This window comes from Hippichthys cyanospilos, chromosome 1 (genome assembly GCF_059441005.1).
Source record: "Hippichthys cyanospilos isolate Australia breed blue-spotted pipefish chromosome 1, RoL_Hcya_1.0, whole genome shotgun sequence".
NCBI lineage: Eukaryota > Metazoa > Chordata > Actinopteri > Syngnathiformes > Syngnathidae > Hippichthys > Hippichthys cyanospilos.
The window spans coordinates 33,749,531-33,760,422 of NC_142369.1; positions in this window are offsets into that span (position 1 = coordinate 33,749,531).

Genomic DNA, 10,892 nt, shown 5'->3' on the forward strand with positions numbered 1-10,892 from the left:
GCCGCCCCTAGTTACAAAGCCATTGCTGCCCTTAAGGGTCGGGGGTGACAGGTGGCAACAACGTAAACAATCAGTTTGTGATAGTGGGGGATATACGTACCAATCCGTGCTGCTATCCTCTTTCCCAGGAACATCAAGAGTGACCACATGCTGTTTTGCCCTTTGGTCCGGTCGCTGTACCTGCTTTCTTTCTAGATATTTTATGATTTTCGTGACGTTCTCATTTTCTAAACACTCAGCTCAAGATGTTCCTACTACAACATTGTACAACGTCTTCATAATTGGTTTCTCCAGAGGCTTCATCATAATCTTCATCATTACTAAAGCAGGCCTACTCTAACCTCATTAGCATTGACCTGTTTGACTTTTGCATAGCCATTGGCTCTTTTGCAGCAAACCATGCAAACTCTGAGAAATATATAATCCTTTATTTACAAATATTTTGATGCCAAGTGAATGGGTCTATTTTATGCTATTCAGTGTTTTGTTTGTTTGTTTTTTTTGTCAAAAAACATATGTAACCTATTTTTTGTCATAACGAACCAATTAGCATATAACTACCAGAAATAGGCTTCTTTGGATGCAGCTTTGTTCTGCCAACTATTTAACAAGGTTGAATGTAAACTACGGGTAATTAAAATTCTGTACAATCTTATTTGTGACCAATCTTAGCCTCAGCTTCACCAACAAGACTAATATAACAGAAGTGAATGGCCTCGCATAATGTCATATAGCGCTAATGTGACCTTTCAAAACACAGCATAAATCAATCCATATGAGTCCACCTGCTCTGTGGGATGTGCACAAGTCGCATAAAGGTCATTGCTACCCAAGTATTCCTCAATGTTTTTCTCAACCATTATTTTTGCATTTAGAATGTTGAATTATTAATATAATAATGTGTATTAAATACTTTGAAAAGTGCCTGTGACTGCTTTTATGTGTTATGACAATAAAATGCACAAATCAATCAGATTAGTTCTACTACTACATATTATGTGGTTTATAGCCATGAGCAATGAAATCATTTGACTGATTTGGGTAACTGACTTGACCCACTTGAGGTCCAGCAAATCTAGCAAAAGAATGATTATCTAATGCAGGGGTCACAAAAGTAGTGCCAGTAGGCACCACTTACCACCCAAGGGGCCTGTTCCAAGAATTATTCACCTGTGAAGGGACATTGCGGTTCTCTAACAATACAGTGTGATCCAAATGTGTAAAATGTATGTATATACATATATATACGAATATGTATATGCATATATATGAATATGTATATACATATTCTTTATTAAGAAATACTGTACTTGGTTTTGTAAAGAGCAAGAAATGGTTTCAGACATTGTTCTTCGAATATAGATGTTTAATATGAGCAACGTTGTTCACACATTCCACATTTAAACAAATCCAAAGACCCAACACAATTTATCTGGTTTAAATCGTACAAAAAAAATCAATAGCATTACAAATACCTCATTAAACATGCTTCAAAGTGTGGTTTCAGTTTCATTATATTACCATTCATTTTGCAGTTGATATCAGGACTTTAATTGTGCTCAAGACCAGACACCCTGTATTGTGTAAGTTTTCATTTGGCTATGTAAACGCTGGCAGAGATTTATACAAATTAAGTGATAAATGTTTACATTGGTAAGATATGATATAGTCTATTATTTTTACTATTATAAGTTACTTGTCTAACATAAATGAACATCACTTATTAATTGTAACATCCATCCAGCCATTATCTATAGCTGCTTATCCTCACTAGAGTCGCTGGCTTGCTGATGCTTATCCCAGCAGTCTTTCAGGCAAGAGGCGAGGGACAACCTGGACCGATTGCCTGCCAATCGCAGGGCACACAGTGATGAATAACCATTAACGCACCCAATCACACTTAAGGACAATTTAGAATGTCCAATACACCTGTCATGCATGTTTTTGGAATGTGTGAGGAAGCTGGAGTGCCCGGACAGAACCTACGTGGGTTCAGGGAGGAACATGCAAACTCCACACAGGAAGAGCGAAGCTAGCTGTATTTGAACTCGGACTCTGAACTGCAAGGTGGACGTGTTAACCACTCTTCCACCAAGCCACCCCCTGCATACAATCTTAAATATTAAAACTGGAAAAGTAAAAAAGGATTTTTTACATATATAGCTACAGCTGTAGAACTGAATAGAAGATGAGATATCTATGTCAATTTGTTCAGCTGTTGTTATTTTTTAGGCATGTCACCAAAGGAAGCGGTGATAGCTGTTTTGTTGACGAGCACGCTGTCTGTCCCTCCCTCCAGTTGATCGACAACACCCCAACAGATTTTCATATATGTGCAGCTGACGTTTATTAATTTGTCACCGTCAAACTATGCAACATACAAAATAACATAAATAGAAATACAAAATTATGTGATACTATGTTTACATGGATACTCAAATGAAGAATAATGCTATTAAATGAAAAAGTGCAAGCACATATCAACACTTAAAACACACCTGGATGACTGCATACATATCGAAAGGGTAATTAAGTCCAAATGTAAAAAAAAAGTCACTTTCAAAGAAAAATAGGTTGACGAAAAATGAGCAGCTTCATCAAAACAGACAGCACTGGCTTTATCTTCACTTGACAACGTAACGTTCACGTGCTACGAATGATGGAAGTGCAACCCCCAAACACATCTCTCGGGTAATGAATAAAATAAATTACACAGTAATAATGTGTTATTGTAAAGTTAGCATAAAGTAGAATAAGGGAAGGAATGTGTTTTGTACCGTTGGACCTCCTGTATTTCCCTAGCTCCCTCATGAATGTGCCTGATCTTTCTTGGCCTTCCCAAACAATTTGTACAGGAGGTGCTGCTTCCAAAAAGCCATTAGACACACCTCTGTGGTCTGAACATGCACTGTGACTTCACCATTTTATTGGTCAATCATTTGCTAGGGTACAAAGGAAATAGACTGGGACTTCAAGAGGCCCTTGAGACATTGGTTGAATTGCTGCCTAACACAACTACAAAGACTCTCTCCTGCATATATGTTAGTTACTAGAAAGTCCCACCGTCCCTCTGTTGCCTTGGTCGGATTATTCTGTCACGTCGAGGCATGGCGACGTGAGGCGGTGGAGGGAAAGGGACTCAAAAATGCAGGAGGACGAAGAGCATTTTTGTTTGAGCAAACCCTCTCCGTCCTCCTGCGTCAAGGCAACAGAGGGACAGTGGTTTAAATACATGAAAACTAATTACAGAAAACACTACAGTTGGACGGGGACAAGAGGCAAGGGAACCGGATTGGCTAACACGTGAGGAGCGGGGGCACACGGACAACAGGTGGACGAGATAAAACTAACGAGACTGAGAAAAAGGCAGACGCAGGGAAACCAACACGAATGAGTCAAACGAAATAAACCAAAAACTACTTAAACTAAATCCAAAAACCCGAAAAACCCAGACAGAACGTGACATCATCAAAGTGTTTAAACAATGGCTTAAAAAAATCCACATTTCTTTGAAGTAGTGTTTTCAGATTTGCAATCAATATAGTAGCAGCAATCAATTGAAGGGTCCAGCTAAAAATAGTCAGCCACAAAACAGAAGCCTTGCAATCAAACCAACATATGACAGTTCACTCATCCAGGGACCATTAGGTCATGCCTATGACAGCTTCACCTATAATTATTGATCCAAAAAGCCATATACCACAATTGACCTTCATGCACTAATTCCCAAACCCTCCATCAGTCCATATGACGCAAGACACACTTTCTGAAAAAACACATTGACGCACCACCCCTGTTTGTTTGTTTTTTTTTCCATTAAATAAGGGGGTGTGACATTTGCAGGCTTTTCACTGATGACAAGCACTGCTATGTAGCTGGCATACTGTACAGACAAAAAAACAAATGCAATACGTAGCGGACGGGTTTGTAAAATTGATGAAAGCATGAGAGTTTTCATTTCGATTTGTTTGATACTGTTTGGTGGCAATGAATTACACATTCTTCATTTACTGGTTAACGTGCTTCCACAGTATGATTAATGACTATAGAACTTGTGAAATAACACAGCTGGATTATGGATTGCCTTTTATTGTCTTGATTTGGCTGTTGACTTGTCAGTACGGCCTTGTGGTTAGCATCTGGTGGTTAGCACGCTTTATATTCTCTTCTGTTTCAATGTGTTTCAGATTTACCACATTGTGTGCAATGAGTGAATGCCTTGGCAGTGTATTTGAATGCGCTAGAACAGGGGTGTCAAACTCATTTTTATTGCGGACCACATTGTAGTGATACTTTCTGCCAGAGGGCCGGAATGACTGTGTCTTATAATAAATTTTACATGTGTTCCTCGCACACTATAAAAACATCACGACTTTATACACATATTAAAAATTACTAACATAATCTCCTGTACAGTTAAATTAAATAACATAAATATACAAAGGAAAAATTACATTTATCTTTTGGGGGCGACGTGACTTGAGCTGGTGGTGGGGAGCAGAGACAAACCAGCAGATTTTTTTTTTTTCTTAAACGAGAACTTTTTGTTAAACAATGACTTTTTTTGTTTAAACGAGAACTTTGTTTAAACGGGAACATATCACTGGCGATTTCCTTCTTTAATCCATAATAGAAGAAGCCTCTCCATTTTGTTGTTGACTGAGGTCCGTCCCCTGGGAAGGAAAGTCATTTCCTTAGAACACTTGCTTGCTTTAAAGGCTTCCTTGTTCTTGAGAATTATACCGATTGTCGAGCGGTTACGGCCATACTCACTAGCAAGGTTAACTATGCAATAATATTTGTATTATCTCCTGCTTCGTTTCTATTGTCATCATCCTCTTACTTCTTCCTTTACCGCCATTCGCAGTTTTAGAAGCCATGTCTAACAGATAAAAGTTTGCAAAGTCTTCATAACACATGTACCAGCTCGTTCCATCAAGCAAGGTGAGGGAGTTCAGCCAATAGCATATCGGCATTTCTGTGATTGACGTGACAGCAGCCAATAGCATATCGGCATCTCCGTGACTGCCTTAATCGACCAATAGCATATAGGCATTTCCGTGACATGCAAGAAAAGTTCTTTTTGTTGACGCAGCAAAGCGAGATAAATATTATGCGGACACACTGACCGGCATGTTGAATGGTTCGTAAGACGAAAGGTTTTTGCGTAAGAGGGGGACAAAAAAATGCCGCGGTCCACGTCGTAAGATAAAATATACGTAAGACAAGGGGTTTGTAAACCGGGGGCCCACTGTATATTAAAAGACCGCAGTTAATAAACGAGTCAAAAGGAATACCCTTATATGTTCACTAACCGGAGCACTCAGCTACTCACCTTGCCGCTCTTCATTGAATCAGTTATGCTTCATCATAACTTTTACATGATCATCCTGGTTTCATTCATATGCCTATGTGTGAACAAAGATGGACTTGATCTGCTTGCTTCTTTAATTGAAAATAATGCCATTATAACCTCAGCTAACAAGAGCTGCTGTTAGCTGCAACAGGCGCTTGCTGCTAACAGCCAACTGTCATACACCCTCTAGCTCGTTACGCAGTAGTAATTTTTCGGAGTAAAAATACAGCTGATATAAATATGCACATCTATGCGTCAAAACTTGTCTTATGTGGCTGACACATCAATCTTCAGCGAATGGTGTAGAAAAAAAAATCTAATTTTTAAGTTGCTGTTTATAAGATGCCAACGTGCTAACAACGCTAACGTCACGCACTTGTTAGCTAGTGATTCAAGAGGAAGTCTTAAGCGATTTGTTTACAGTAGTCCAAAGTGGTAGGCATGTGTTTTTATGTGAATATGTACAATGTTAGCCATAGCTAATATGAGTGTTATATTTGTTAGTTCTACGGTGTCTACTGTTGGTGGAAACTGTGGATGAAAAGAGCAAAATCATAGTAAACATCAATACAAAGAACTTTGTATCCCTCAACAGCCCAGGGAAGACATTGCAGGTTGTGGTATATTACATTATAGTCTTGTTCAATCTAGAGCTCGTATCTCATATAGCCTGTTAATAATTTTTCCTTTCGTATCTCAAATTTCTTCTGAAGATGTGTTTCGTAACCTGAATTTTTCATAACAAGAGACATTCGTAAGTAAAGGTACAACTGTATTATTAAAAGCACTTTAATCTGTTTTTTTTTTTATGTCTAGTACCGTTTTTCATCATTTTGACATGTGACTGGGTAGACTAATATAGTTTATAGTCTTTGTCTATCTGGAAGTCCTTTAAAAGACATTTTTTCTCAGGTCAGTTGTATTGCAGGCTATGATTAGTCATAATATGCTGATGGTCTCCAATTAGATTGCTTTGTTGTGCTCACCTGGAAAGAGCAAACGAGTAAGAGTACAAACAATGAAGAACAAAAACTAACAAGTTAGTTGTGTCAAATGAGACAAAACAGTAATAATAATAACATTAAAAATAATGCCTATACATTATTTCCAAAGAAGTCTACCTTCTCCTGCCCAAGTTGATGTGTCGCGATCTCATTTGCTCTTTCAGGGTGAACACAACAAGCAATCTAATTGGAGACCAAGCAGTCAATCAATGTTCTTTTATTAGCTCTGATTGGCTAGCTTTGTGGCACATTCGTAACGTGTATGCCGAACTGAATGCTCATAGGGGACACAACTCGACCAACTCGAGCGAGAGCTAGCTGTTGAGCGAGGGGGGGAGAGCTATCGTGAGCGAGCAATGGGAGATTTTGAGCAAGTAAAAGGTTTTTCTGTGCTCAAAATCCATCTTTGCTTGCTCAAACTTATCATTGCTATATTTTTTTCTGTGCTCGAAATCCATTTTCGCTCGCTCAATATTTTTTTTCTGTGCTCAAAATCCATTATCGCTCGCTCAATATTTTTTCTGTGTTCAAAATCTATTTTCGTTCGCTCAAAATCTTTCATTGCTCGATTGTGGCACAAATATACAGAAATTCCATAGATTGCCAGGTATGTTGATGAGTGTAATGTTAAAGTAACGCAATAGCATTACATAGCCTTACATTTCAAATGCCGTAATATATAATATAATGTAACACATTACTTTGGAATGACAATATAATAAGTACTAAATAATGCATCACAGTTTTGAAATAACTTGCCCAACACTTTGGTTTAGGACAGTGGTTCTCAACCTTTTTCCACTGATGTAACCTCTGTGAAATATCTTTTCAGCCAAGGACCCCTTAACCAGTGCAAAGCATTTTTGATTTAAAAAAAAAAAAAAAGACTTAAAACATGCCATTAGTGTCTGATTTGTTAAACTTTAGACCGTTCCAACGTCATTTGTATTGGTCCACATAAAATAATCAATCTAAAGTGCCGTTTTTTGAATTATAGAAAAAAATCAGATATCAAAAAGAATTAACTTAATTATTAATAACACCAACAAAATATTTTTTAATAATTAAGTTATTAAAAAATATTTGTTCACAAAAATAATCAACATGAATTGTCGGACCTGTTCTACAAAAAAAAAATAAAAATATATATATATATATATATATACAGTGGGCCCCCGGGTTACGAACTTAATCCGTTCAGCGGCTACGCTCGTATCTCGAATTGCTCGTATAGCGGGCAATCCAAACCCATGTTAATTCGTGAATGCGTGCAACGCGCGCAGAAGCCTTAGGTCAAATCATCACGCTGTATACATATATTAATATTAAGTGACATAATCTACTGTACAGTTGCATTAAATAACAAATACAAAGGAAAAATGACTTTTACCTTTGGAAAGACGTGACTTGTGCTGAGATAAGCAGAGATGAGCAGAGATGAATGCTCGAAGTCAATACGGTAAATCAGATATGCTATTGGTCTTACAGTGTCACAGTAACTTTTTCAGTCAGGGTTTTCTCTACTTCCTTCCATCCCAACCAGCTGTGCCATCAAGCTAGATAAAGGCGTTCGGCCAATAGCATATCGGCACTTCTGTGATTGACGTGTGACGCCGGCCAATAGCATCTCCGTGAGTGAGACCGGGTGACCTTAATCGACCAATAGCATATTGGCGTCTCCTTGACTGACTGATAATTATTCACACTTTTTTTTTAAACGGTTGGAATGTATTGACATCTTATTGATTAAAACACATTTAAACCTGTGACGATTTTTTGTCCTGCAATCGGCACACTTAATTTCATGTCAGCTGTTTTTCCCGACGTGAATCGAGCTGGGTGGAGGCGGAGGGGAGGTTGTGTGTGTTGTATTAACTAGGCACCACACTTATGGCTTGTTCGAGCGTCAGTTCACTGTTGGTTTCAACTCACAGAATTGCAACAATGGCGCTGTCCCAAAGCATGTCGGGAGGTCGCCGACTAACATGACATGCAGTTTAGTCAAGCAACCATTATATAGCACTGTAATACCAACCGTAACAGGGTGCAGAGATCAACGTCTTGAATTAATACAGCAACGCATATAGGCTATTGGTCTTACAGTGTTACAGTAACTCTTTCAGTCATGGTGCAAATCACGGAGATACTAAAACATCATCCTCTTATTTCTTCCTTTACCGCTGCTAGTAATTTTAGAAGCTATGTCTAACAGATAAAGTTTGCAAAGTCTTCAAAACATTCCGTTTTTCACTCATTTTCTCTACTTCCTTCCATCCTGTCCCATCAAGCTAGATAAAGGCGTTCGGCCAATAGCATATCGGCATTTCTGTGATTGACGTGTGACGCCGGCCAATAGCATCTCCGTGAGTGAGACCGGGTGACCTTAATCGACCAATAGCATATTGGCGTCTCCTTGACTGACTGATAATTATTCGCACTTTTTTTTAAACGGTTGGAATGTATTGACAATTAATTAAAAAAAAACACACATTTAAACCAATGACAATTCTTTGTCCTGCAATCGGCACATTTAATTTCATGTCAGCTGTTTTTCCCTTTAGCTGTACAAACACTACACTTAAATGGTAATATATTTAGACACCGTGAGTGAGACAGTCAGTGTGAGGTTGTAAGACCAATAGCGTTCACGTTACCGCCACAAGTATCTGTTAATGATTGTAGATGACGCAACTGCTGAATATGTTGACGCAGTTAGGCGAGAACATTTCTACATACTCAATGGCTGGTTTGTCGGAATGCTCGTAAGGCGAGAGGTTTGCTCGTAAGCGGAGGACAAAAATCTCCCAGAGGTTTGCTCGTAAGCGGAGGACAAAAATCTCCCTGATCCACGCTCGTAAGGCGAATTGTTCGCAAATCAGGATGCTCGTAAGCCGGGGGCTGACTGTATATATATATATATATATATATATATATATATATATATATATATATATATATATATATATATATATATATATATTTGTCCACTGAAAAATAATAACATAAAGCATCCTGTTTTGGCGATACAGTAGACATCTCTTCACAAAAATAAATCTTAAATTTAATTATTAATAAATATTTGTTCACACAAAAATCAACATTAAGTGTCAGACCTGTTCTCAAAAAGAAATCATTATAAATATTTGTCCACAAAACGAAAAAAAAAAAATCTTTAAGCGTCATCTTTTGGGATCATAGTAGAGATGTGTTCACAAAAATGAATAATTAACTTGACAGGTAAAGGGGGGTGACACGTGACAAGTTGGGTCAAACCATTTTAGTATGGGGGAGAATCTGGGTTTTTACAATGCGTAAATTGAATAACCTACTGAACACATAAAATTTGTTTCATGAACTCTTGAAACAATTCATTCATTCAATAATTATTTTAAACAATTTTTTTCATATACCTCCAGGGGTACTCTTACCCCCATTTGAGAACTACTGCTCTAGGACACCTAGATATCGTAGTTAGGGTCCAGCATTGAACCCACAGACTTCTACTGAGCCATGCAGCCCATAAGATGATCAAACATGTATGTTTTTCTATGCCTATAAAGAAAAGTTCTGTAGGTCCTTGCATACAGTGGAACATTAAATCACATTGCAGTGAAGTTTCAGTATCTTGTTGAATTTTCCTCAAGAGTACAGATCCACCTACTGTAAACTAATGGCGGTCAAGTTCCAAGGACTTTGATACAAAGTATTGATCCTATATTTACAGTATATACCATTTAAATGCAGAGATCTCATTACTGAATGGCGGTGAAGGGTAATCTCATACATGGCACACTTTTATGCTGTGCTAGCAATCGCTTTTAAAGTGACTTTAACAGTAACAGTGACTTTAATGTAATGTAATCTAATTTAGTAACATTTTTGCATCTATGGTGCAGCATAGGTGCAAAAGCATTAGAATCACCACCATTAGAATGCAGTGTCATATTAATTCTTTCATTTATTTATTTATAAGTAACTCTGTCCTTGACAAGCGTTATCTGAAAATGCAACCACTTGAGTGCCAGCCAATTACAGTATGAGTATTTGGCACATCTTTCAAGGCCCACAGGATATTGAATTGTGTGACTACGTAGACATTTGTGGTACCGTATGAAGGATTGGATTGAATTCTTTACCTTAAAAAGGAAAGTCAGATTCCATCATGTTCCGTTCATTAGTAATCACTGTTTGACAATAGGTCATTTGAGTGACATTTTGGACAGAGGAAAAAATGTTTTCTGCACAACAGTAACTTTGACACAAATGTAGATTTTTTCGCAGCTAAAACATCTTAAGAGACCTTCCCGTTGATAAAACATGAACAAAAACTGTGAAAAAGTGTTTTCGATGGCAAAATAACATTTTGAGGATGTATATAACTACATTACAAGAGTGCTTGATTGGTACGTATAATATGACCATGAGTGTCATCTATCCATTCATTTAAAAAAACAAAAAAAACAAATCAGTGATAATCATGTGACCCTCGATAAAAGGATTTGTTTTTGCCATGTGAAGTGCACTTGTGATAA